Source organism: Gallinula chloropus (genome assembly GCF_964237585.1).
Source record: "Gallinula chloropus genome assembly, chromosome: 2".
NCBI lineage: Eukaryota > Metazoa > Chordata > Aves > Gruiformes > Rallidae > Gallinula > Gallinula chloropus.
The window spans coordinates 42029413-42054734 of record NC_140086.1 but is presented as its reverse complement, the minus strand read 5'-3'; the positions used below and the strand labels follow the sequence as shown (position 1 = coordinate 42054734).

General features: G+C 45.5%; 1 protein-coding gene across 1 annotated transcript in view; it reads left to right on the top strand.

The window, feature by feature from the left end:
- Nucleotides 1-24888: 24888 nt before the first annotated feature.
- LYN (LYN proto-oncogene, Src family tyrosine kinase) overlaps nt 24889-25322 on the top strand; it is a gene marked incomplete at its 3' end in the record, with an annotated part of 55106 nt that continues 54672 nt past the window's right edge. Inside the window, exon 1 of the mRNA XM_084279801.1 lies at nt 24889-24958. The remainder of the gene's footprint in view (nt 24959-25322) is intronic.

The following is a 25322-nucleotide window of genomic DNA, read 5'->3' as shown; positions in this document are numbered from 1 at the left end:
TGGGGACTGAACCCCAACTCAGCATCCCACTGCTCTCTACTTGGAAGAACTCGAGGACCAACTGGAGCTAAAATAAAAATAAAATCACTGCTAGCCATCTGTGCTGCTTCTCCTTATTTCTCTGTGTGTCTGTCTCTACAGACAGCAACTGAACGCTTCTACTTTGCATGTCAATACAACTTCACTTTGCCTTCACTTAAAATTCATTTCGGTTTGAGCCGAGTGATTTGGGGCTGGCTGAGAAGCTACCAGTGTGGCGTTCTCCAGGGAGAGGCAGCCCCAGCTGGGGCTGTGACAGCAGTGCCCACCAGCTGCAGGCAAGGTCCCCACGAATGTGGGGTGTGTGGGGCTGGTCGGAACCAGAGGAAGGCAGCAGGGAACTGGAGCGTTACCGGCGTAGCACAGTGCAGGGACCGCCCAAATCCTGGCTGCCTCTCCAAAATTATCATTCTTTCTCTTCCATGGAATGTTCTATGGGCTAAAGCTGTCTATCCCCTCACATGTGCACTGCAGACACACACCACCCTTGTAGGCAGCTCAGAGGTTAATCATGAATATTATCGTGTTAATTATACATCTACTGGGGGAGGGGGGGGGGATGATGTCCTAAAATACCAGATGCTGCTATGTAAACACCACAGTTATCTAGACAGGTCATTTCACACTCTACCTCCACCTCTTTGCCATTCCTCTTGATTTTGTGAGGCACAGAGCGCACACAGACACTGGCCACCCTTGGGTCTGCACGTACTTGGGACAGAGCACCTCTCGAGCCGCGATGCTCCAGCCACAGAGCTGCTGGGTGTCACTCAGCAGACAAACGATGCGACTCCGTCTAAGAAATTAACGAAGTGGCAGCAAGAAGGGCAAGACTGTTGTGAAGTGGGAATGGGAGTAGTGCTAATAACACCCTGATGTTGTTAATTGCTGTCAGACAGTCAAGGACTTTCTCAGCTCTTCATGAGAAAGGAGGGGCGAAGCCAGGACAGGTGCCTAAACTAGCCAAAGAGAGTATTCCACGCCAGTTACGTCCTGCCCAGGATATCGGGGGGGCTGATGGGAGGAAGGCCTGGGGTGGCTCCGGGACGCACGGTTCTTGGGGGACGGTCTGGTTCTGGAACGGCTCTGGGTGGCACGGCCTGAGTTGTGTGGTTTGGTGAGAAACTGCATTGGGTATCAACAGCTTCATATATTTTTGCTCTAAAGTCCTGTTAGCATTGTTACATTGTATCTTTCTGTTATCTTAGTAAACTATCCTTATCCCAACCCACGGGCCTCTTAATTTCTTGGTTTTGGGGTTATTTGCCCCTTCCTCTTCCTTTTCCCTTCCCTTACTTCTTCCCCCCCCCCCCCCCCCCCCCCTTTCCTTTTCCCTGCTCTTTTCCTTTAAGGAGCAGGTAGCTGCGTGGATCTCGCTCTCAGCCGGCGTGAAACCACGACAATTATTACTGTACACTAAGCTGATTATGCACCCGGGTTGGGATGTACAGAATGGCTGGGCTACACTAAGGCTGGGAGAAGCCAGGCACACGGCCAGCCCCATACAATGCGGGTGTTTGTGCGGCCGGTGGCAAGCAAATCCGTCACCCTCCGCGGAGGGTACTGTAAACGTGAGTGGGCTCTGCCAGATGGCAGACACCCGGAAAGACACACGGAGGGAGCAAAGCGTAACCGCATTGTGCGCGGCAGCGAGCAGGCTGGGGCTGTCCGCAGATGGAGACTTGCAAATCACGGCCCTGGTGCGAGCTCAGAGGAGGATGCTGGCAAAGGCAGACCCCCGAGTCCATGGCCTTCTCTGGGTAACTGGAGAAGTCAGGGCAGGGGTCCAGATAGATCCCTTCTTCTAAGGTTGCACAAATCTGGAGGATGTGGCAAGCCTGGATGCGGCTGAGCTGCTCGTGTTGTAGGGCACGCAGAAGGGCTGGAGGAGGAGAAGCTGACTTAGAGTTCTCTTGCACCTCATTAGTTCTGGGGCTAAATAGAGACTTGATCAACCCTGTAGATTATATCAGATTAAAATTCCAAAATCAGAAAGTCCAAGGAATGCAAATATGTTCCTTCTTCCTCCTCCCACTTCCTTTGCTTGTCGCTCCCCATGGGCAGTCACAGGATAAGGTAGCCTAGAGCTGCTGAATGCCCATGTGGAATAGGGAGCGGGAATTTTTATGGAGCTGTTTTCTCAGTTGCATTATGCTACTACTTCCAAAACTTGAATTCCATGAAATGAAGAAAAGGAAGGCTGAAAGAAAGCTTGCTTCCCTCCCCTCGCCCCAGTCTGCATTTGACCGAGGTTCTCGCTTCTTTGCAAAACTTTTTGTCTTTTTTCTCTTTCAAGGCCAGCTGAAGAAAGAGAAAGTGACATGGGACTTGTGCCTTGCCTCCTGCCTTGCCTGCCTGGCTCAGGACACTGGTGGGGTCTAGGATGAGATGCAGCTCCCTGGGGAGAGGGTGGCTGCCTGAAACTTCTGGATCAAGGATGAGTGTCTGTCCAAGCCACTTTCGAAATTGCTCCTGTGTGATAAATAAGGCCAGTCTTCTAGCTTCTGCTGTCCATAAGTTTTATTCTTGTCCCATATGAGCCTAAATAAGAGAAATCTGGGCTAATTTAACCTACCCTCAGGGACAAACCTCTTTAGACAAACCACTGGTGTCTTTTTGAAGCCAGATAGAGATACATTTTTTTGAGTTCCACTTTACTCGGGCAACAAAAGACCTGGCAGAAAAACCACAGTTTGTGTGTTGGGCTGTGACATATTCTAATGTCTTCTGTGCAGCAGCTCTTTAGACCACGCTGGGGTGTGTGTATTTGTCAAGGATTGACAGAAGGGTGCTTTGTAAAGATACGAGGCTCTTTCACACTGCTGTGATATAATGGGTTGTTAGTGACTTGTCAGTTCATGTTTTCAATTACTGTTATTACTATTATTTTAAAACTGTGGGTGTTTCTAAAATTGCTTTATATCGGATAATAAGCATACTCATTCTTCAGTTACAGTAATTAGCATTCTGAGTTTGATTCTGCCACCTCGATGGCTCCAGGAGCCAGGGCTGGTTACAACATACACAAAGCTCTTAGCTCTTTTCCAGAAATAGATTAGCGCCTTACAAGCTTTAACTCCTGATGCCCCAAAGACCTGGCTTTTTCCAAGGCTCATTCCTATCATTTCTTTGGAGCTTCTCTCCCACCACACGATGTACCTTGCAAAGGAATGCCTCTCTCACCAAAGTAAAAACACAGTCCCTAAGCAATTCTCATCCCTTGGCTTGTTGCTGTAGGACACGTTTACTTGAAGCGTCCCTAATGAACGGCTTCCGTATCGGCCTCTCCTGGGCCACTCTTACATTTCCTACCGATTGTGCACGCATTCCCCAGCCCCGGGAGGGAACACGTCTGACCATTGCCAGGCTACGGCCTGGAGCAGCCTGAAAACTCCATCCATGCCCATCAGGCTGAAAACAAAGCTGGTGAGCAGTGGGTAGAGCAGAGAAAAATCTTGCTTTTAAAAGCTGTCTTAAAAAAATAACCCAAGTCTGACCTAAGAAGAATCATAGAACCACAGACTGGTTTGTGTTGGGAGAGACCACAAAGACCCATCGAGTTCCAGTACCCCTGCCATGGGCAGGGACACCTCCCACTAGATCAGGCTGCCCAAAGCCCCATCCAACCTGGCCTTGAACACTGCTGGGGGGGGGTGGGGGGGCAGCCACAGCTTCTCTGGGCAGCCTGTGCCAGGGCCTCACCACCCTCACAGGGAAGGATTTCTTTTTCATATCAAATATAACTCTACCCTCCTTCGGCTTAAAGCCACTACCCCTTGTCCTATTACTATATGCCCCTACAAACAGGCCTCTTTTAGGTACTGGAAGGCTGCAATAAGGTCTCCCTGGAGCCTTCTCCGGTCTGAACAAGACAAACTCTCTCAGCCTGTCTTCAAACAAGAGGTGCTCCAGCCCTCAGATCATATTTGTGACCTTCCTCTGGACTCGCTCCAACAGCTCCAAGCCTTTCCTGCACTGGGGACCCCAGAACTGGACACAGTACTCCGGGTGGGGTCTCACAAGAATGGAGTAGAGGGGCAGAATCACCTCCCTTGACCTGCTGGTCACACTGGTTTTTATGCAGCCCTGAGCATGGTTGGCCTTTTGGGCTGCAAGTATGTATTGCTGGGTCATGTTGAGCTTGTCATCGATTAGCACCCCTAAGTCCTTTTTCTCAGGGCTGCTCTCAATCCATTCCCTGCCCAGACTGTAGTTGTGCTTGGGGATGCAGCACAGCAAAGTAGCAGAGCAAGTCAATAAAAGCCAAAAAAGAGGAGGGAAGATTCAATAGTGTGGGGTTGCTGGATGCAGCAACAGCTTAAAGTATGCGATGAAACCAGAAAAATAATTTCCTGAAAAACACACAGTCTTTCACTGGAGAGAGCTCGAAAGGGGCATTTCAAAGGAAGAGTAAACCAAGGAAAGAAGAATAAAAAACCACCAAAACCCAAATGAAACCTTGTAAGATGGCCCATGAGGACTTGCATCACACCAAGGAAAACAGACTGGGTTATCTAATGGAAATGACCGAATTTTTTAAAAGCCTTGTTAGGAGGTTGTGGATGGTCCACCTCCTGTCTGGGGTATACAATTTCCCCAGAGGGTATCAAAATCTTCCTTTTTAATGGGTGAAAGACACCTAGAGTCCTGAAACTGGCACAGACAGCTCTACTAATCAGGTAAACCATTGTCCTCCTCACTGGACTACATTTGTGTACCATTCAGAGGCCTGTTTATTTTGTCACCCAGAAGTTTGCTGTTCTCCTATCACCCAGTGCAGCATCTCAGCTACTTTCTTACAGCGTGCAAGTAAAGGAACTGCTGGCAGATATTCATAATGATAAGTCATCAGGTCTGAAACAAACTTCACACCTTGGGTTTATCCATCAACCAAGTCCCTTCACTTCCCATGCCCACCACAAAGCCCAACTTCTTTCTTTTCCCCACAGCTGATGCGAGGTTTTTTGATTTGTGCAATAGCTCAAATTGCTTAAATAGGAAACACACTCTCCATTTAACAGCCAGTGTGGAGACAGAGATAATAGCTGTATTGGTGCTCAGGACAGAACCAGGTCTGTTGATTGCTGCCTGGGTGTTTTGCACGCAGGACATCTCACTCTGACTGCAAGACAAAGCTGGGAACTGGTACGTGGAGCTATCAAAGGTACAGAAAGACCCAGACTGTCTTTTTGTTACGTATTACAAGGTTAGAGCATACTGGACTTATTTTTAAGGAAAAAAAATACACAAACACTCCCATTTCTGGCACATTTATTTGATTTCTATTTGTAGCAAGTGTTTCCACAAACACTTCGAGACAGCTCCCTAACCTACCAGTGGTCAACAGACAACTGACACCTCCTCCTTCCTGTGGGAATTGAGTGTATTAATAAGCAAACAACCCAAAAATAAAGGTAAGTTCAAAATGCGGCTCCTGGCTTGGCTGCTGCCAGGGGCCACGTTGTAGACATGCTGACCTCAGACGCTCTCCCTTGTTTTTATGTGCTGGGGACAAATGTCTTGGGGTGCCAGAAATGCCATGGATGCCATTTCACTCTTCCCTGAAGGCTTCATCCCAAAATAAACCCCGTCTCTTCAGGAGAATAGCACTAACCTGATATACGCTGCTGTTGAAGGACATTGCAGCTCATTAAGATGCAACGAGCAATGTGTTTGAAAATATAATTAAAATGTTTGTGAATCATTGGTGAAAACTCTTTCAATGCAGTAGAAAGCTTGATAATATCTCTGGTTGTACTTTGGCCTGATGAAAGCTCTGAATGGAAACTTAGACGGTAGGTAATATTTACTCTGGCAGCGTGTCAGTAGGCACTGTCTACTGCTTTTCTTGCTCTGTGGAATAGAAGTTTTGAATTTTTCTCTGCACTGAACCATTTATTGTCTTGAAATTGGCAGCAGTAACACCCAGCTGGATGCCGGTATGTTTTGTGTTTGCGAACAGGCTGATCCATGGGAAACAATCTAGCAGACAAATCAACTTCTTTATGAATTAAACAAAATCTTTACTTGGGTATGCAGCATTGGAGCCTGAGGGAGCTATTATTTTGGAAAAGGACCATAAAAGGACTTTTTAAAGACATGGATTTTGTTCTTTTTAAGTATGATATTCTTAGACTGCCTTGCTTTACATAACCCAGTGGATAAAACAATATCTTCTATGTAAATGATGCTGGGGTCCAAAGCTCTGAGTTAAAAGTCAGAACAGAGCTCAGTGTCTGGCCAAGAAGCTGAGTTGCTTGAATTTTTCTTCTTCTGCCTCCCACCTATTTTTCTGTCTGTCCCTGGGACAGGAACTGCCATTTCCTATTTGTTTCTCTATTGCATAGCACTGAAAATTTCCTTCTTACAAGCAAAAAGAGAAAGGTAGAAAGTTATCCAGAAGTAGATGACTGTTCAATACCAAAATTAAGCATAGCACATAGAGATAATTCTGTGTGCTTAGAGCCAGTCCAATCAACTCTCACGATCTCGTGGATGTCATGGGATTTGATGTTTTCTTAATTCTCTGGCTGATGGTAATCGAGGAACCACATGATAATCTTGACTTCATTAACACAATGAAAAAAAAAAATCACATGTAAATTTCCAGCTTTGTGATTGCTGAGAAAATATGAAGCGAGGCAGTCTGAAATCCTGAAGGTAAATACAGTCATCTGATGGTCAGTCTAACCCTTTAGTCACTCCTCCTGGGTTAACATGCCTAATGTTTCTTGGCTACATCTTAAACATGACCATACAAAAGGACTGGTTCCTAGCGAAATATCCTGTAAGTCTCCACTCTCATCCCCAGTCAGACACCTTTAGGATTTTTTTTTTCTTCCCTTTACAGGTCCAAAAGTGTATGCTGATAGTCAGCCTGCACCTGTATGTGTTGGGTATTCTCACAACTTACCCAGCTTGTTCTCTCTGCAGCTTTAATAAAGGGTTCATATGGTCTTCTTTCTCTGTAATCACTGCATGGTCACTGGTGCTGTGGCACCAGTCTGTGAGAATGGAGCCCATTTGCATTGAGCACTGGTGCCATAGCACTATCGTCAGCACTATCCTCACACACTTTCTGCAGGACTTTGGGAAAGCCTCTCTACAAGTTCCTAATTTCTTTTTTCTATATGAAAGGAGGATAATTGTATTTCTTTTCCAGATCTCTTTTGCACTGCAGTCTTTTTTGCATAAATCATTTCTTAGCACAGATATGTTCAGCACTGTGCACAACCAGGCTTCATAACCAAGCTCTGCTTACTTTGTAGGGTCCTTGGAGCAGGGATTGGGATTCAGGTTTCCCCCCTCCCAGGCTGGTCCAGAAGAGATGTGACAAAGGGAGGAAGGAGACACTCAGCATCCCACAGCTGTGCACAGGCCACGAGCCAGTGATCTCCAGCCTGGACACTCACAGGCGAGTAACCTGCATTGGGTTCATTACAACACGAAGTGGGAACCATTTAAGGTTACAGCTCTTTATTAAAAATATTTAAAAAAAATCAGAATGATAAACTCAATATGTAGTCCATGTCAGAGGATATGCTTGGGGCAGGATCTTTTCCAGTGAGCTGGATGATACTGCTTGCTTTCCTGCAGCACAGCTTTCAGAGACGAATAGACACATTTTTGTCACGTGATTTTTTTTCTGGACTATGAGAAGCTTTCAAAGACAGGCTTAGTTTCCTTATTCTTTCCTTGAATTCATATAGCTTTAAGATGTCGCCTTTAACCATGTTTCAGAGTTTGAATGCTTGATATTTTCAGGAAGAAATGTGAGGAAAAAAAGAATAACATATAGTTTCCGATCATCAAATATTTTGGGTGAGTCATTCGCCTGCATCGCTAGATAAATGCAACAGGACATCCTGTAACTGTTGTGCAGTTTCTTTAACTTCTACTTTTTTTTTCCCCTTACAACATAAATAGTGAAGTAGGGAAGAAAGTGGCCATGTAGTCCGGTCCTGGCACTCCTCTATGTTTGGATCCTCTCCTGCATCAGAAGAGGGAACTCAGTCTTCTTGCAGTGACTACCTACCTTAGTAGTGAGATATGTAGACAGATTGTGGTCTCCTGCAGGCCAGAGGAAGGGAATTCAACAGCAAAGCATCCTGAGGGATGTCAGAGAAGCTGATGTTATTTTTCTGAGCATTTTGTCTCATGGAGGAGTTTCAGAAGTTACTAGCATCAGAGGGAGAGCATAACAATGGAGTCTTCTATGATGGCATGACTGGCTGGGCAGATGAGGTTGTTGTCTATCTCGACTTCAGTAAGGCTTTTGACAGTGTCTTCCCTGACATCCTCATAGACAAAGCTTAGGAAGTGTGTGTTGAATGAGCGGACAGTGAGGTGGGTTGAGAACTGGCTGAATGGCAGAGCTCAGAGCATTGTGATAAGCAGTGCAGAGTCCATTTGGAGGCCTGTAGATAACAGCGTGCCCCACAGGTCAGTACTGGGTCTTATTCAACATATTAATCAACAACCTGGACAAAGGGATATAGTGCACCCACAGCAAATCTGCTGGTGGTACAAAAGTGGAGGAGTGGCCACTACACCAGAAGGCTGCGCTGCCATTCAGTGAGATCTGGACAGGCTGGAATGTTGGGCAGAGAGGAACAAAATGAAGTTCAACAGGGGCAGGTGTAGGGTCCTGCACCTAGCGAGCAATAACCCCATGGACCAGTATAGGTTAGGGGCTGACCTTCTGGAAAGCAGCTCTGCAGAGAAGGACCTGGGAGTCCTGGTGGACAACAAGCTCTCCATGAGCCAGCAGTGTGCCCTTGTGGCCAAGAGGGCCAATAGTAGCCCAGGGTATTAAGAAGAGCGTTGTCAACAGGTTGATGGAGGTTCTACTCCCCATTTACTCTGCCCTGGTGAGGCCACATCTGGAGTCCTGTGTCCAGTTCTGGGCTCACAAGTCCAGGAAAAATGGGGAACTACTGGAGAGGATCCAGTGGAGGGCTACAAAGATGATGAGAGGACTGGAGCATCTCTGTTATGAGGAAACGCTGAGAGAACTGGGTCTGTTTAGGCAGAAGAAGACTGATAGGGTATCTGATCAATCCTTCCAAATACCTAAAGGGTGGATGTCAAGAGGATGGGGACGGGCTTTTCTCAGTGGTGCCCAGTGACAGGACAAGGGTCAATTGGCACTGATTGTGGAAAACAGGAAGCTCCATCTCAACATGAGGAAAAACTTCACTGCAAGGGTGACAGAGCCCTGGGACAGGCTGCCTGGAGAGGTTGTGGAGTCTCCTTCTCTGGAGATATTCAAAACCTGCCTGGATGTGACCTGGTGCAGCCTGCTCTAGGTGGTTCTGCTTTAGCAGGGGCATTGGACTAGATGATCTCCAGAGGTCCTGTCTGGCTCCTACCCTTCCATGATTCTGTGATCCACTGGAGTTTACTGGGAAACACCTGTATGAGGGTGGGTGGTTCAGTGCCAACAGTCCCTTCTCTCACCCAGTCTTGAAACTAATCTTGCCCCAAACAATTTTTTAAGCTCTTGCCAGTAGAAAAATTTCTGAGAGATTTCTTTTTTTTGGATGCTGACAAAGGGACACGGCTGATCAGAATACCAGTAAGAGTGGCGTAACTGAAGTCAAACAACTCCTGATCCCAGCAAAAGAAAACTAAGTCAGAACATAGTAATTCTGGTCATAGAGTTGACATATTAAAGGTAACAGAGAAAGAATGAAAAGTTGAAAAAATGGCAAAAAAAATTATGCTTTCCTCTTTCTACTCTATCTTCAAGTACAAGCAGAGTTTTGAACCTTAGATCTATCAAAAGTCAATCTGATCTTACCCAAAGACCTTGGGAAAGAAAATAATAATCTAATATCCGCTAGATAAACATCAAGTAAAAAACCTTAGAGAAAGCCTGAGACACTGTTTGCATTTGTGTGTGTATACATATATAATCACCAAGACAGCCTTACGATGACAGACGAAGTGAAAAGAAATGAGTGGATAACAAATGAATAAAGCCTAACTTTCAGCAATAATTCCTGACAGAAATTTAGAGGCATGACTTCATGTGAAATAACTGGAATCTCCTGAAATTCATCTTCCTCCTCAATCCCTTTTCGAGACTTGCCCTACTGTGATGCTTAGAAGCTGATGAAACTGGGTTATGTGCTACTGAGGTACAGAGGATTTTATTTCATTTTTCATTCTGACTTATTTTATATTCCCTTTACTTAGTGTCAGGAAGTATCTTTCCACCAGTTGCGGTGGTGGTTTCAATAAAACCTGTTAATAATTACCAGAACCACGTCTGTCAATAAGTAAGTGTCATAACTTCATGACCTGACAGGGAAATGAGGAAGACTCAGTGTCTAACTGCTATCATGCAGCTTTAATTCTGGCACTGTTCTTCCTCTTTCTCCCCCCCCCCCCCCACACACAGAGCCTTGGGAGGCAGAACCATAAAAAGGAGGGTCCTTAGTTTCCTTTGCAATTTATATCAACATTGTCTCCTGTGTGAGAAGTTCGCTGCAGCTCCTTTACACACCTCTTTTACACACTTCCCCACTTCCTCATTCTTTGAGTCTTTTCTTGACCAGGTCATGGGTATATTGTCAGGAGGAAATTTTTTTCTTTATATTGGCAAGCTTTTTTTTCCCCACTTTTCAATCGCTGATTCTCCTGTCTGCTTACAGCACCATCTGTTTCACAACTGTTTTCGTCAACAAAACATCTTCTACTCCTTATCTTCCTGCCACATCAGGATTAATGCCTTAAGTCTAGACTGGGAAGTCTCTGGGGCAGGGACTGTCTCTGGGTTGACATGTATGTATGTTTACTTAGCCTCAAAAAGTCACAGCTCCAAACCTCAAAGTCCTATTACAGTAACTAATGCTGGTGTGGGTGAAAAACACAAGGGTTGCTATCAATTTCTTCACTGTCCTCCTAACCCTTGAGCTTCTTTCATCCAGCTTTTGCAGTCTCTATTGAGGCTGACACCAGAAGTATAGAGTCTTTTCTCTTTCTCAATTTAAATTGCAATGGCCTTCCTGAATAATTTGGTTTTCCCCACTTTACTTCAAATATTACCTGAACTTTATCTTCTTCTCCTAATTTTTCTCGCACAATTGTTTTCCAAAACTTTTTATTTAGTTGGCTTAGTAGTTCATGCTGTGAAAAATACCACAGGAAAGAAAGTGTTGCTTTGTTCCAGGTGGTGTTTTTATTTCTATAATACTAGGAACTCTCTTTAATTTAGGTACTAACCTGCTTTGCATGCTTGGTGGTTGTGTACAAGAGGGACATAAAACATACAAGAGGGACCTCCAGAGGAGGGCAATGAGGATGGTGAAGGGTCTGGAGGGGAAGTCTTATGAAAAGAGGCTGAAGTCCCTTGATTTGTTTGGCCTGGAGAAAAGGAGGCTGAAGAGAGATCTCATGGTGGCCTATGGCTTCCTGTTGAAGGGGAGTGGAGGGGCAGACGCTGATCTCCTCTCTTTAGTGACCAGTGATATGAGGGAATGGTATGAAACTGAGACAGGGGAGGTTTAGGTTGGATATTAGGAAGAGGCGCTCTACTGAGAGGGTGGCTGGGCACTGGAACAGGCTCAAGTGGTCACAGCACTGAGCTTGACTGAGTTCAAGAAATGTCTGGACGATGGACTCAGTCCCATGCTCTGACTTGTCTGGCCTTGTGTAGAGCCAGGAGTTGGACTTGTTGATCCTTATAGGTTCCTTCCAACTCAGGAGATTCTATGATTCTGTTCTATTGTGGTATCAATTTTCTGTACATTCTCCTCACCTAGTCTGGTGTAATCACTGAAATCCTCTACTTGTATATCAGAGCACACCTAATACACCAGTACAGGGTTGTACTTGTTTCCTTTATCTTTGACAAAAATAGTGAGCATTTTATGAGTAATTAGTTAAAAAGTTGTCTGGGGTTTTTTCAAATCACCACAGAACATTAACAGTGAAGCTGGGGAGGGGGAAGTTTGTTTTATGCCACTGTTTATTTTTACACTGACTGTTTTATTTTCACAAAGCCTGTCCCAACGTACTGGATAATATCCAGAAGCCCGATACTCACAGAGCCTCCGCAGCAGCGCGTTCAGGAGCAGCATGCTGGGCCTTGTGAGAGAGAAGGACAGTCCCAGTGAGGGGCCTCGGAGCTGCAGAGCAGCAGCCTTTATGGAGGCTACATGGTGTTGCCTCCCAGCAGCCATGGCCTGTGCCTGTGGCTGCATGAGGCTCTGGCAGATGCTGAACGGCTCCTCCCGGCTGATGTGCTCCGCCTCAGAAGGCTGCAGGCAGCTGCTGGCAGAGATAGGTGCACACTGTGTCTGTCCTGTGCAGGTGCTTCCTGACCACTTTGGAGCCAAGGCTGGGTTAGACACCCCTCCTCTGTGTAGCCTTCCCTTCACCCGCACAGCTGGCTGAACAACAATTATCAGACTGTCCTACAGATGCCTTGGTGCTTCATAAACACCTCCCTCTGCCTGCCTTTGCCCTCACATCTTGCCACTGTATAGCACGGCAGACATGCTCCTCCTCATTAGTGTCACACCCATGAAAACAGTCCTGGGGACCTGACCGAAGCTTCCCTCATAGCTGGGGGCTTTGGCTTCTCCCCAGATCTCAACACACTCACACATTCCCCATCTGAGGGTCCAAAAAGTCTTGGGAGCTCCTTGCCAGTTCCCTCCTGACGTAGAGAAGTCCTCTACACCACTGAGTCTCTCTTTCCTCTGTCTCATTCAACCTGACAGTTTCCTTGGGCAGTGGGAGGCCTGTGGGACTCCTTCAGACATTTTTGATGTTTCTCTTTTTAAAGAAGTAGCCCACTCTGGTTCCTGTTTATCTTCATTTGTGTTCTCTGCAGCATATACAAGAGGGAAGCTGCGAGGTCAAAAATAAACAGGCTACTTAGTTCTTGAAGACTTTATCTGCCATGCCTAAGGGATCTGTCTGGCCAAAGGCATTTCTAAGTGCTATAATGTAATATTTTTGCCATTCTAAGGTTAATCCAGGTTAATTCTTTCAGGAAACATCAGTTTTTCAGGTTTCTCTGTGCGCTCACTATTAGCAAGTAGCCTCAACTTTGCCCTGCATGCCATAAAGGTAAGTTAATACCAGTGTTGGTAGCCAAAACAAAATCTTGCCAAAACTGCTATTCATAACTCGCCTTTCAAGAAACAATGTACTACAGACCACAGCTACCACGCAGTGGTCAGGTGTTTACCACTTTGATTAAGTGCCATTTGGCCTTTGAGTGGAGTGCAGTTGTTTTGCTTCGGCAGGCAAAGTTAAACCTATGAAATCAATAGTCTCTTTTTTTGGTACACTTCACCTTAGTGACATACTTGGGTGAGAACAAACGTGCCTTAATGTCTGCGTCACGTTTTTATGTTTTCTCATCGTGACTTCGCCGTTCTGGTCGTTACACCAACTCGGATGTTCAGCGTCAGATCAAGCAGGGAACTTGCTGCACACAGTGTGACACAGAGCTGCCCTAAGCAAACACTGGAGACGCCATCTGGATGCAATTTGGATGGGTGGGCTCAACCTTTTATGCAACAAGTTGGGTGTGACTTTCGGTTTTCTTATTGTCCACCAGCTGCTACCTTCAGAACAGCTGAGAGCTAAAGTAACTTCTTCCGGTCCAAAGAGAGCTGGGTGTGGGAGAGCATGATGAAAAACTGCAGAGAGGAAAGCATGCCAATGAATCAAAAACATAGTCTCACTTCGGGGCCAGTGTTGCTGATGGCTCACCATCTAGAGCAGAAAGCTTGAGTGGCACAAATTAAAGGGAAGCTTATTTGAGAAGGCCATAAGAAAATGGAGATTAGCAGACCAAAGAGATTTGAAGGTGGAATCATAGAATAATTTACATTGGAGTTCAACTTCTGACTCAAATCAGGGTTAGCTTCAAAGTTAGATCCAATTGCTGAAGATCCTATCTTGTAGTTTTCAGTATTTCCAAGCACGGACATCCTACAGGCTCTCTAGACACCTGTAGTCACTTTAACCACTGTCATGGAGAAAATATTTTTCCTTAGATCCAGCTGGAGTTTTTATTGCTGTCACTTTGGCCATTGCCTCTTGTTATTTCCTTCTGCACCTCCAAGAATCTGTCACCTTCTCTATAACACATCTTCAAGTAATTGAAGACTATGATTAGACCTTCACCGAGCCATCTCTTCTCCATGATGAACAGAGGTCTCTACTTCTCCTCCTACGTCTTTCAGTCCAGTTCTCTAATCTTCTCTGTGGTCCTCTGCTGAACCTGCACCAATTTGCAAATCGATCACTGATGAGGAAGAAGTAAAAGATAATAGGATAAAAGGGAGGAGGCAAAAGAGAACATTGAGGAAACCCTCCAAAAAAACACAAAGCCCAGAGCAATTAGGACTGTATCCAAAAGAAAATGGGAGGTGGAAAGCAAACAAAAGAGCATGAGGAAATTGGCCTCATGGTTTCAGCTGTGCCTTGTAGTAGCTGTTGCTAGAACACCTCAAGAATTCAGCCCAAAAAGCTTTTATCTGGGAGAGAAGTTGTTCTGATTCATTTTAAAGGTTTGTGTTGGTGTGGATTTATTTCAAAAATGTCTTGCTAAAAATGTAATTAATTTTGCAGCAGTGTGCATAAATTATGGAGAGTATGAGATGGAAGGTTATTCACACAAGATAGTTACCAAGAAAAGTGATACTAGGTTTTACATTAGACTTACTCTCCCATGAACACAGATGTCTAAGCAAGACGGCTCTGAGACAGGGATGTGGGGGTGGCAGGCAGCGATGCCCAAGCTCCGATTTTTTAATTTTCCTTATTGCAGCAGTTATGGTCAAGAGCTTCCCGTGCTGCCACATTCCCCTTTGTTTTGAAGCATCCTCTTGCTCTGGAAAGCCACTCCTCAGCTTAGTGTCTTAAGAGTCACTTGGCAGTTCTTGCTCCAAGTGGATGTCAGGGCTGTAGCTGCCACTAATAGAAATTTCTTCTACTGCTTTGGGACTGCTGTGAACCGTTCCTCTAATCGCGAGCTTGACAGATCAACCGGCTGTTGCTCAGTGACCCCATCACCACAGCTGGCAGACATTGATTTGACACATCGGGGCAGGCAGCCACTTTGGAGGCCTGGTAATGTCAGTCCCTGACTGTGCACTACACTGGTGCAGAGGTGATGGCAAAGCAGAGCAGCACTTTGAGTGATGTCACCACGCTGTGGGACAACAGTGACCATGTTTTAAAAGACTATTCATTCTAAAACCAGCACATTTGCCTTTTTAGAGAAAACATTGGTTTAATTACCTACAAAACTAGTCTGGTGCATGGGTTTCGGGGTTGTCTGATAGTTTTTTCTTGATCAGTGTATTACTTCATCAAGTAGATATTCAACATTTTCAGTTATGACTGCAAATTATGAACTATATACCTACCTCTGCTGTGGGGGTGGGTGGGGGGTGTTGGTCCACTTTTAAAGTATTTTTATGGTGAATCAATCTGTTTAATCATCTAAATAAATGTCAGCTGTTGTTCAAAACTATGATTTATACTGAAATAATAATGTTATCAATAAAAAGCATTTAAAAATCAGAAAGAGCTGAAATCTTCACAGCTCTATATATTTTTATTAAGTCTAAGTGCCAAATTGAAGAGGAAGTCAGAGAAGTAAGGAAACACACAGAGTCAGCTGCCATCAGCGGTGTCCCATTTGAGCCCATTTAAGATACTGAAAGAGATGGAATCCAATTGAGCTCTTTTGGTGACAATATTGAAGGTGCTGGGAGTCCTTGAACAGTTACACTTCTTCTGAATGGTTCTGATACCTCCATTGCCCTTGCAACTCCCTATTTGGTGGCTTTCTTGGGAGGTGAAAGACTCAGAAAAGTCATAGTGTCTTTTTGCTTTCTCAGGCCCAAAATAATATTTTTCCTATCTACTTTCATCATCTTTACTTAGCACAAACAGTAAAATTGGAGAAACTCTCTCTACAGTACTTTAGGTAGCAGATTAGAATTAGATTAGAATCTACCACGTCTCTCATATTTTAGTTAAGAACGTTAAAGATTGAGTTCATTCAGTTTATCTCTGAGCTGGCACGTTTCACAAGCACCCTCAGAGCTGCACCTGAAGAAATGCTGATATATGCACACAAATAGCAAATTATCCACACTTATCATTAGGCAATTTGCATGCCTAATGTAATGTATGCATTTCTGTGCATCAGGGGACTACACAGTGCACTTTTGTGTTCCTTTTTGTCAGCAAACTTGATTTAATTCTGAGTACCAGCTCGCTTAAATTTAACCCTTTATGAGCAAGTGGGCTGCCTGAGTGACAGCTATGTGTGCACATGTGTGGAACCTAGTTGCAGGTTGTACTAATGACCTCATGTTAGTAGTGTGAGCTCTTTGAGTTGTCAATGGAAGGTCTTTAATAAAGTTTTATGTTACGGTACAGACAATGGGAAAAAATGTCCCTATGCTTGGCATTTTACTTCCTATGGATGAAAATTAACCCAGCTAATCAGACATCTCTTAACATGCATGCCATTGACAACATTAGCCTCATCTCCCCACAGCTCAGTCTTAAATGGCTCTTGGCTTTGAGTTGTCTTTATACTGCCATGTTCGTGTCTGAGGCTGTGGTCCAATACAACTGTAAATACAATTTTAAATTCTACTGAAACCAAATTGCAGTGGCCATCTAATAGAAAGCACTGCCCTGATACATACAGTGGAAAGTTTTGACGGGTTAAATTGCTAACAACAGAGTTTAAGCAGGTTTCGCTGTGGTATAAAGTCAATGCCTCTGTCACGGCCAGATCCATCCCAGGAGTCTTCCCCAATGCTTTCTTCCCACCCCTCTGCTCATTCCTTGGACATAACCTGCAAGCTTACAGTCTTACAAACATTGGACACCTCTAATGTGTCTGTGGACACTCACAGACCTTGTCATAGGTTTGGGCCCTGCGTCAGTTCTCCTCATCAGATCTTTTCCATAGCCCCTGCCTTTGCCTCAGCATTCACAGAACCCTTCTGCCAACACAGCACTGTCACTGACTTACAACAAAACTAACTAACAAGCCATAAATCTATGCAAGCTAAAAATATAGCTGACATTCCTCAGAAATCAGCCCTTCACCACACTGCAGGCCTTTGTGGGAAATACATATCAAGACAGAGTTCACCACTTCCCAAAGATGCTTCAATGGGAACATCAAAGGAACTGGGAAAGTTAAGAGCAAAAAACATGTCTAAAAAGTTCTGCAAGGTGGTGATAGGCAACAGTGGAAAGGAAAGGATGGATGAGCTGGTGCTGACAGGTTTACTGTCATTATGGTAGTGGACCATATCCTGGGTGGGGACATACACATACCTTCAGAGAACAAAGTGGACTCCAAGGCAAAGAGTCTAGGATTTCCCTTTGTGATAGACCTTCAAATAATCATTGGAAAGGTTAACAAACCTGTCTAGCTAAGGAAAGAACAAGGCTTACTTTTGTTGTCTTACTAAACCAATTCTTCTAACCATGGCAGAAAACAGAGCATGATAGCCATGAGGCTGGGCAGTTCTGTGGTGGCAAATGTGTGAATGCAGGAAAGAGGGGCTTGTGATGGTAAGAAAGAACAGGCTCTGTCATGGGCTGAGTAAGTATCCTAGGGCATCCAAAGAGTGGAGCCAGGTGAGAAATGAAGCTGCTGTTGAGATCACAAGCTCTAGCATAGACTCAGAGGAGGTTGATAGTGGTCATAATAAACATCAGTAATTCCTGCTTCCTCAGAAGCTCCTGCTACCTCACACTTAGCCTCCCTGACCCCTTCATATCCTAAACACCTTCATACCAGACAACTTACCCAAGGCCCAGCGGCTGCTAAGGAGCAGCTCCTAACAGAGCAGGCATTGCAAGAGACACTGTATGAAAGTCCTGCTACAACCTGATCCCCAAGAAGAACTCAGACAGTGCCCACTTTCCACATCTTCAGTTCAAGTATGTCTGGAAATCACTGCCGTATCCAGTTTTGTTCAAGATTTTATTTTCTTTTTGCCTTTGTTTTCAAGTTTCTTCCTACTTTTCATTTGTTTCCAGCTGAGAGCATTATTTAGGAGCTTTCACAGCAGGGCTGGATGGCATCAGAGATATTAAGGGTTGGAATTTTGAATGCTTCAAAGCCTGGGGCAAAGAGCTGCAGAGCTGCAATGGACGTCCCAGCACAGCTGGGATTTCAAAGCCAGTAGGGCCTGGCTCCAAGAACGGGATACAAAGGGCTTCAGGGGGAAACAGCAGTCGGGAACAGGGAAGTCAGAGAAAAGCTGATTTACTGCTCATGTCCGACATATGCGTGATTTCAAGTTACAGCAAACAGCTGTCAGCCACTCAGGTTGTCCCTGACTGTGTGACCCTCCCAGTTTTCACAGGAAATGAGTGAGCTGCAGCTGGTGGAGGGACTGGCAGTAATTCCACTTGCTACACTCCTACCCTGCCACCATCTGCTCTTCTGGCTCTCTGAGCTTTTGCAAAGGACACAGCGTGCAAACAGGGCAGTTCCGTAGCCTTCCGGCATCCTTTTAGGCACATCACACAGCCATTTTGGAGCCCTGTCTGAGGTGGCAATGCAAGAGGTTCTAGCCACAGAGAGGCTGCTAATAATGCAAGAAGAAATAAGAAGACTCATTTGGTATTAGGAGAGTTTGTAGCTCCAAATGGGCTCAGCAGCAGGCTTGTACTCAGCATGGGTGTGTGGTATCAGACAGGCAGGAGATATAAAAGACGTGGGTGACATATGCCTTACCAGATTAGCCAGCCACAGCTGACAGCAGTCAAGTATCTGATCATTAGCCATGATGGCTCTTCTTGACATTCCTGGTGATGGAGTGGACTTGTGCCAGTGTCAGGAGATAGGGACTAAAGAGATCACTGTACCATGTTGTCATCACAGGTAGTGCAGCCTTTCAACACGTCCTCTGTGCCCGCAGGAGGAGCCAGGTGTCACGACCTAATGCAGACAGGTAGCTCCCACCTTTCCAAGCTCAGGCTGATGGGTAACCCACCACTAAAAGTTAGGTGTTCCTCGGTCTGATGTAGTCATGCTAGCCTTCTCAGAGTGCTCACTGGCACTCTGGTGATGACAATCTTCTCTCCCCAATACAAGCTGCTTCTCACAAATCCTGTGCAATAAAGGGGAGGGTCTGACAACTTCAATTGGTACCAAATGTTTTCATCGATGCTACCAGCTCTGCCTTCATTATCTCCATCTCTACATATGTTGCCTGATGCTCTGTGCTCTTCAGAGGAAAACACAAGCTGCTCTTGGTGCAGGGATGTCTTGTGCCTCTGTATGGCTGCAACCAGGAATAGGACTGCCTTCCTACTGCTGCTGCAGCTGTTCCAGGGCTGCTTAAACACTGCGTTCGTTGCCTGTGCACAGTGCAAATGGTAGTAATAGTTCGGTACCTCTCTGTGAGGAAATTTTCTGTAGCAAATGTCTGACCTTGAGCAGGGAAAGCCAGGCTTCAACAGCAGCCCACTCTGGAAGCTGCCTCCAAAAACACTATGTTGCTTCTGAACTAGAATTCCTGTGATGCAGGGTGCAAGCTGGACATCCCCACCGGGATGGTGACACTAGGCTTAATATCTGGAGTACAAGGCAGCAAACAAACAAGCAAACAAATCCCTGCTGTGTAATCCTGCTAATTTGAAATGATCACACACCTGCCCCTGAATTAGCTCAAATCTGTTCTTTCAGGTAATTCAATAACAGCGATCACCTAGCTGGGCACTAAATTAAGCACAAATTAAACACATTTTCAATAGAGCAGGCAGCCTCTTCAGACCAACAAGAGTATCTGTAAATGACCACAAATATTTGATCACGGAGAGCTCCTGGAACCACTTTGCCAGCTCACCCGTATTATTACCTACCTGAATGACTGTTAAGAACCCGTCAGTCCAGCTGCTCTTCTCAGCTCTGTGAGTGAGATGGTGTTACTGAGAACCAAAATGACCTTTTATCTGAGCTGTCTTTTCTACAGCAATGCAATCTGGATACTCTGTAGGCTGCATGTAGGCCATTTGCAGCCTCCATTGGAATACTTGCCAGCACCGTCCCATGAACACAGTCCAGCTCATTGCCACTGGTTCTCAAGCTGGCTTCCACTGTTGGGCACGTTTTTGATTCTCTAATTATCAATTTTTCTGGTGTCAGATATGAAACAAGTGGAAACGAAGTGGGAAGTATCCCTGTGTCTATAAAAGGGTGATGGCAGGTGAATAAAATGCTTAAACTCAGGAAAGATACAGAAGAGGCAGCTTTTTCTTGACTTTCAGAATTGAAGTACCTCATGGTAAACACTTCTATGTGCTGGATTAATATGGCTCATTCCCGGGAATAGGAGTTAACAAGATGAAATAAAAAAAAGATTAATTTAGGATTTATGGTCAGAAAGTGTCAGCGTAATAAAAAATAAGTGGCTGTCCATTAGGCAGACCCCTCTCTGCAGGAAAGATACCAGCTTTCCCTAGTTTAACCTACTGAGTAGTGTTTGTCTAAATGACAGGCCAAATGCAGGTTGAGTCAATATAGAAATCTGCATTACTCCCTAAAAAAGGTTTTAAAATTATTTTTAAAATGTTTGCCATAAAATTAGTCAAGATCCTAAATTAATGTGTGATACATTTCAACTAATCTCAACGGAACTACAATTTAAAAATAAGATTGTTTTGTTTTGTTTTGTTTTCATTTCTCTTTAGTGTCGCAAAATATCTTTTCCCAAGCTCCAAACTGGAAACGAGAACAGGAACCGATAAATATCTACACATACGGATGTGCTAACTAGTTACTTCATACTTGAAAGTAACATTTCTTTCCTATATTCTTTTTTCTTTGAACAAACAAACCGTCTTTATAACATAAAAAGCACAATTCTTAGAGTAAAGTTTGCGAATATTCTTCTTACATAGGTCAATATGGCTTTCTCTAAAATCATAGGCTACAAGAAGAAGCGAAGGAATGGAAAACAAATGCCAAAACATCCTGCTTTTATTTTCTGAGGGGTTTGTTATTGTTTTATTCTCCAACAACGTTACATGAAGAACAAACAAGTGACTTGATTCTCATTTTTTCTAATCCACTCTTCACTACTCATTTAAGAGTTGCCACATTATTACAAAGCAGGTTAATAATTCGGACTTTAACTACTTTATGATAATCCCTTGAGGAAGAAATAAACCACAGAAAAACAATGCAAGTGGTGACAGTATAAATGCTGGAATTGCTAGAGAAAAGACCTTTACTGTGTCAACAAATTGAGAAGGAGTTTCCAAAACTCTGGCTCTCTCAAAAAGGACAGATGTCTCAATAATTTAATTTTACATGCACCTTTGCTCTCTTTTTCTCTGTTCTTCTATGTAGAATTTAAATCCTTGTGACCCTATTTTTGAACAAAATTATTTTCCCCTGGTTCTTTCTTTTTGTTTCTGGAGTTTTTTTAATTGAATGAACCCAGGTGTTCCTCGGGATCTCTCTCAAATCACTGCTGTGACTATGCCACTTATGCTTTCATGACTTATACTAGTATTCTGTTACTGCTCTCTTTTTACGTTCAAGCAGGCTATAGAAAGTCCTCAGCAAGGATGAGACCAGGGAATGTGTAAAACCATGGAGTGAAGTCTGCTGTATGGTTTCATTGTCCATCACAAAGTTTGATTTACAGTTCAGGGTCACTGTCCCCTACATTTTGTGCCACTTCACGCTCCCAGATGCAATCCAAACAATGATTTGTTTGGATTACATGCACGGGCATGTAGCTGGACTGGTCTAATGTCTATAGGGCTACGTCTAGGCCAGTAATTAATGGTGCCCAAGAAAATACTGCTAGATACTCCTCTGAGTCTAGTGACAAGTTGTTGGATTGAGCCTAACATGAGCACAGTACTATCCATCACCAGCTAGGTGTAGTCCCCATGTTCTGGATGCCAAGAGCACGGACACAGACTCTCACAATGTCAGCTGGCCTGAGTACTGTAGCACTGCTTTCCAGCCATGCTTCCCTCAGCCTAGAATCATAGAATGCATTAGGTTGAAAGGGACCTCTAGTCCAACCCCTCTGCAGTAAGCTGGAATGCCTTTAACTCAGATTGCTCAGAGCTTCATTGGGCTTGACCCTGAATGCCTCCAGGGATGTGGTCTCTACCACCTCTCTGGGCAACCTGTTCCAGTGTCTCACCACCCTCATACTGAAGAACTTCCTAATGTCCCATCTAAACCTACCCTGGTCTAGTTTAAAACCATTTCCCCTCATTCTATTGCTACATGCCCTTACAAACAGTCCTTCCCCATCTTTCCTTTAGGCCCCTTTAGGTACTGGAAGACCACTGTAAGGTCTCTCTGGAGCCTTCTCTTCTCCAAGCTGAACAAGCCAAACTCTCTCAGCCTATATTCGTAGGAGAGGTGTTCCAGCCCTTTGATCATCCTCGTGGCCCTCCTCTGGACCCACTCCAACAGTTCCATGTCCCACTTCTTGTGTTCAGGGCTCCAAAGCTGGACACAGTACTCCAGGTGAGGTCTCACCAGAGCAGAGTAGAGGGGCAGAATCACCTCTCTCCATCTGCTGCCCACACTTCTGTTGATGCAGCCCCGGATGCGATTGGCCCTCTGGGCTGCAAGTGCTCATTGTTGACTCATGTCCAGTTTTTTGCTCCTAGTGGAGACATATTCTGGGAGCAGAAAACCAATTTTCTGAGCATGAGCACTAGCTGGCCGCTGTGACTCACAGGCCTTCGCGCAAGGACTTCCACTTCAGTGATGGGCTTGACGTTCCTTTCTTGCTGCACGTTACACCACCCTACAAATTGCTTGATCTATACACAAAGACATTTTACAACATGTGACTAACAGTAGATCTGGAGATGTAAATAGATTGGAACCAGCTTCTTTTTTTCCTTTCCTTTTGGTGAATATGTGAGATATGATTGCGTTTTACTAGACTGCAAGACTCTAGTATGCATTTAGAAAGCTAAATTTTGTTTTATATACACTAATACTTTGATAGGAGAAAGTGAATTTTAAACTCAACAGAATACTTTATAAATAAAAGAAGAAACAGTGAGGAGAGGAGGCATGCCAAGACGGATGTGAGTTCTGTGCATGTCCTGGTTCTGGCCAGGCCAGAGTCAACCTCCCCAAGCAGCCAGCCCAGGTGAGCTGAGTTACCCCAGGCTGTTTTCCACACCACCTGACATCACTGTCCCATAAGAGGGGCTTGTGGGAGAGATGTGATTTTGTGCAGTTCTTTATTTCAGTGCCTAACTTGGGGCTTGAAGAGCTGGGGTAGTGGTAGGGCACAGGGCTCTTAATCCTAAAGTTGTGAGCTTGAGCCTAGAGTTCTCTGCCCCAAGAAGAAAGATGAAGTTCAAGATACATACTTATCCTACCGAGGAAAATGGAAATGTGAGGCACTAAGTACATTCTCTTGAGCCTCTGATAGCATTTCCAAAATCTTTTTAATAGAACTGAAGGAATGCTGCACTATCTCAGCCTACTGTATTTTTAGAAGGTGGTTTTAGTATGAGTATCTACATGGTGTTATTTTAATCATTGATAATACAACCAATGATAACAAGCACATATCGCCCTTCACGTTTCAAAGCTTTACAGATGCCCAGGGACATCTGGAATTCATTTAGAAATGTGGCAGATGGTGGTTCTGAATGCTTCTGTGGACTGATCTGTGGGATTGAGGTAGTGGCCTCCCTGCTGGAACCACAGCCTAGAAATTGGACTGCAGCACACACTGCAGTGAAGACTCTGCTGGGTGTACGTGGCTGTGCATCACAAGCTCTTACATCAGTGTCAAAGATCTGTAAGTCCTGCTATGCAAGTTTGCCTTCCTGGACATGATTCAAGTTAAACCTCTGGGGTGTTGCTGCATTCAGCTATTTGGTTGCCCTGCTGGAAGTCCCCGCCAGCTCCCCAGTTTGCTCCAACTCAGTTAGTCCTTCTTGGTTGGCTTCAAGGCAATGTACAGAGATACCTTTGAGCACCTTGCATCTTGTACTTGAGCACCACTTGGAACATTCCCCAAACTTGTTCCGCTGTGTTCAACATTTTACATGGAAATCCTAAATGCTTTTCTTCTGAAACTCTGCCTTTGAAATCTCTGTGACCCAGACTCGTCCTGGTGGTCTGGCAGTATATATGGATATATGATACCTTGACTCGAGTTCTTGTAGAGCCTCTGGGTGTTGTGTCCACACATCTGTATTTCCTGTTTTTCTGACCTATGAGATTTTATTTCACTTTTGACCCGACTAGTAAATCATGCAAAATAAAAATCAGAATTAAAAGATAACCTTACTTGTTTTCTTCCAACCCAGCTTCCCATGGACCTTAGAAGATGCTATAGTCGAGTTTTAGAGAAGTTTTTTTAGGCTGTTGGTGGAACAGGACAGGTGTCCTGCTTTACCTATCGGAGTGATAACTTCTAACGGAGCCTGGCCCACCGCATGAAGCCTGCACAGGGCCGCCCAGCAGCTCCCCCTGCCCCGAGGCAGCGTGGCCCCTGCCCCACCTCGCCCCCGTCACAGCTTCTCTCGGCTCAGCGCTCCGCGGCTCAGCCGGAGAAGCTGCGCCGAGCCCCCGGGAGCTGCCGGGGCCGGTGACAGGGGCCGCCCGCTCCCCGCCTCCAGCCTTGCCCGTCTTTCGCCCCGCGCTCCCTCGCAGCCCCGCATGCAAATCTAACCGGCACCAGGAAGTAAAGACGAGAGGCTGCGAGCCAACCGAGCGAGGTTCCTCCGCCGGCAGCCCGACTCTGCCGGCCGGCGGGGCAGCAGCGCCGCGCCCCGCACCGCACGCACACCGGGACCAGCCCAGCCCCGCCGCCCCCGGGACACCCCTCTCGGCGCTCCGGCGCTAACCGTGGAGTTCACTCCCTGCCGCTCAACTTTCGCACCCGGGAAAGTAAGTGCCTTCGCCCGCGGCAGCGCCGGGACCGACCGGCGGTGGGGTAGGGCGGAGGGGGGTAGGTGGGGGGGATGGGAGGGGAACGCAGCCCCAGCTCTCTCTCCCGGCTTCTCCCACGGGGGTGAAGCGGGCGGGGTGGGGTGCCCGGCCGGGCTGTCTGCGTGCCCCCCGCGCCGGCACGGCCGGTACAAGGTGCTCTCCGGAGCGGCATGTCCCCGCTTTCCCTTTCCCGGAGGAGGTGCGGCTGCCGCCTGACCCGGGTAGGACTGGATGGGGTCTGAAAGGAAATGGGGCGTTCGGGAAAACCTTTAAAAAAATGATAATTAATCGTTCTCAAAAGCGTGATTTACCTCTTGCTGCT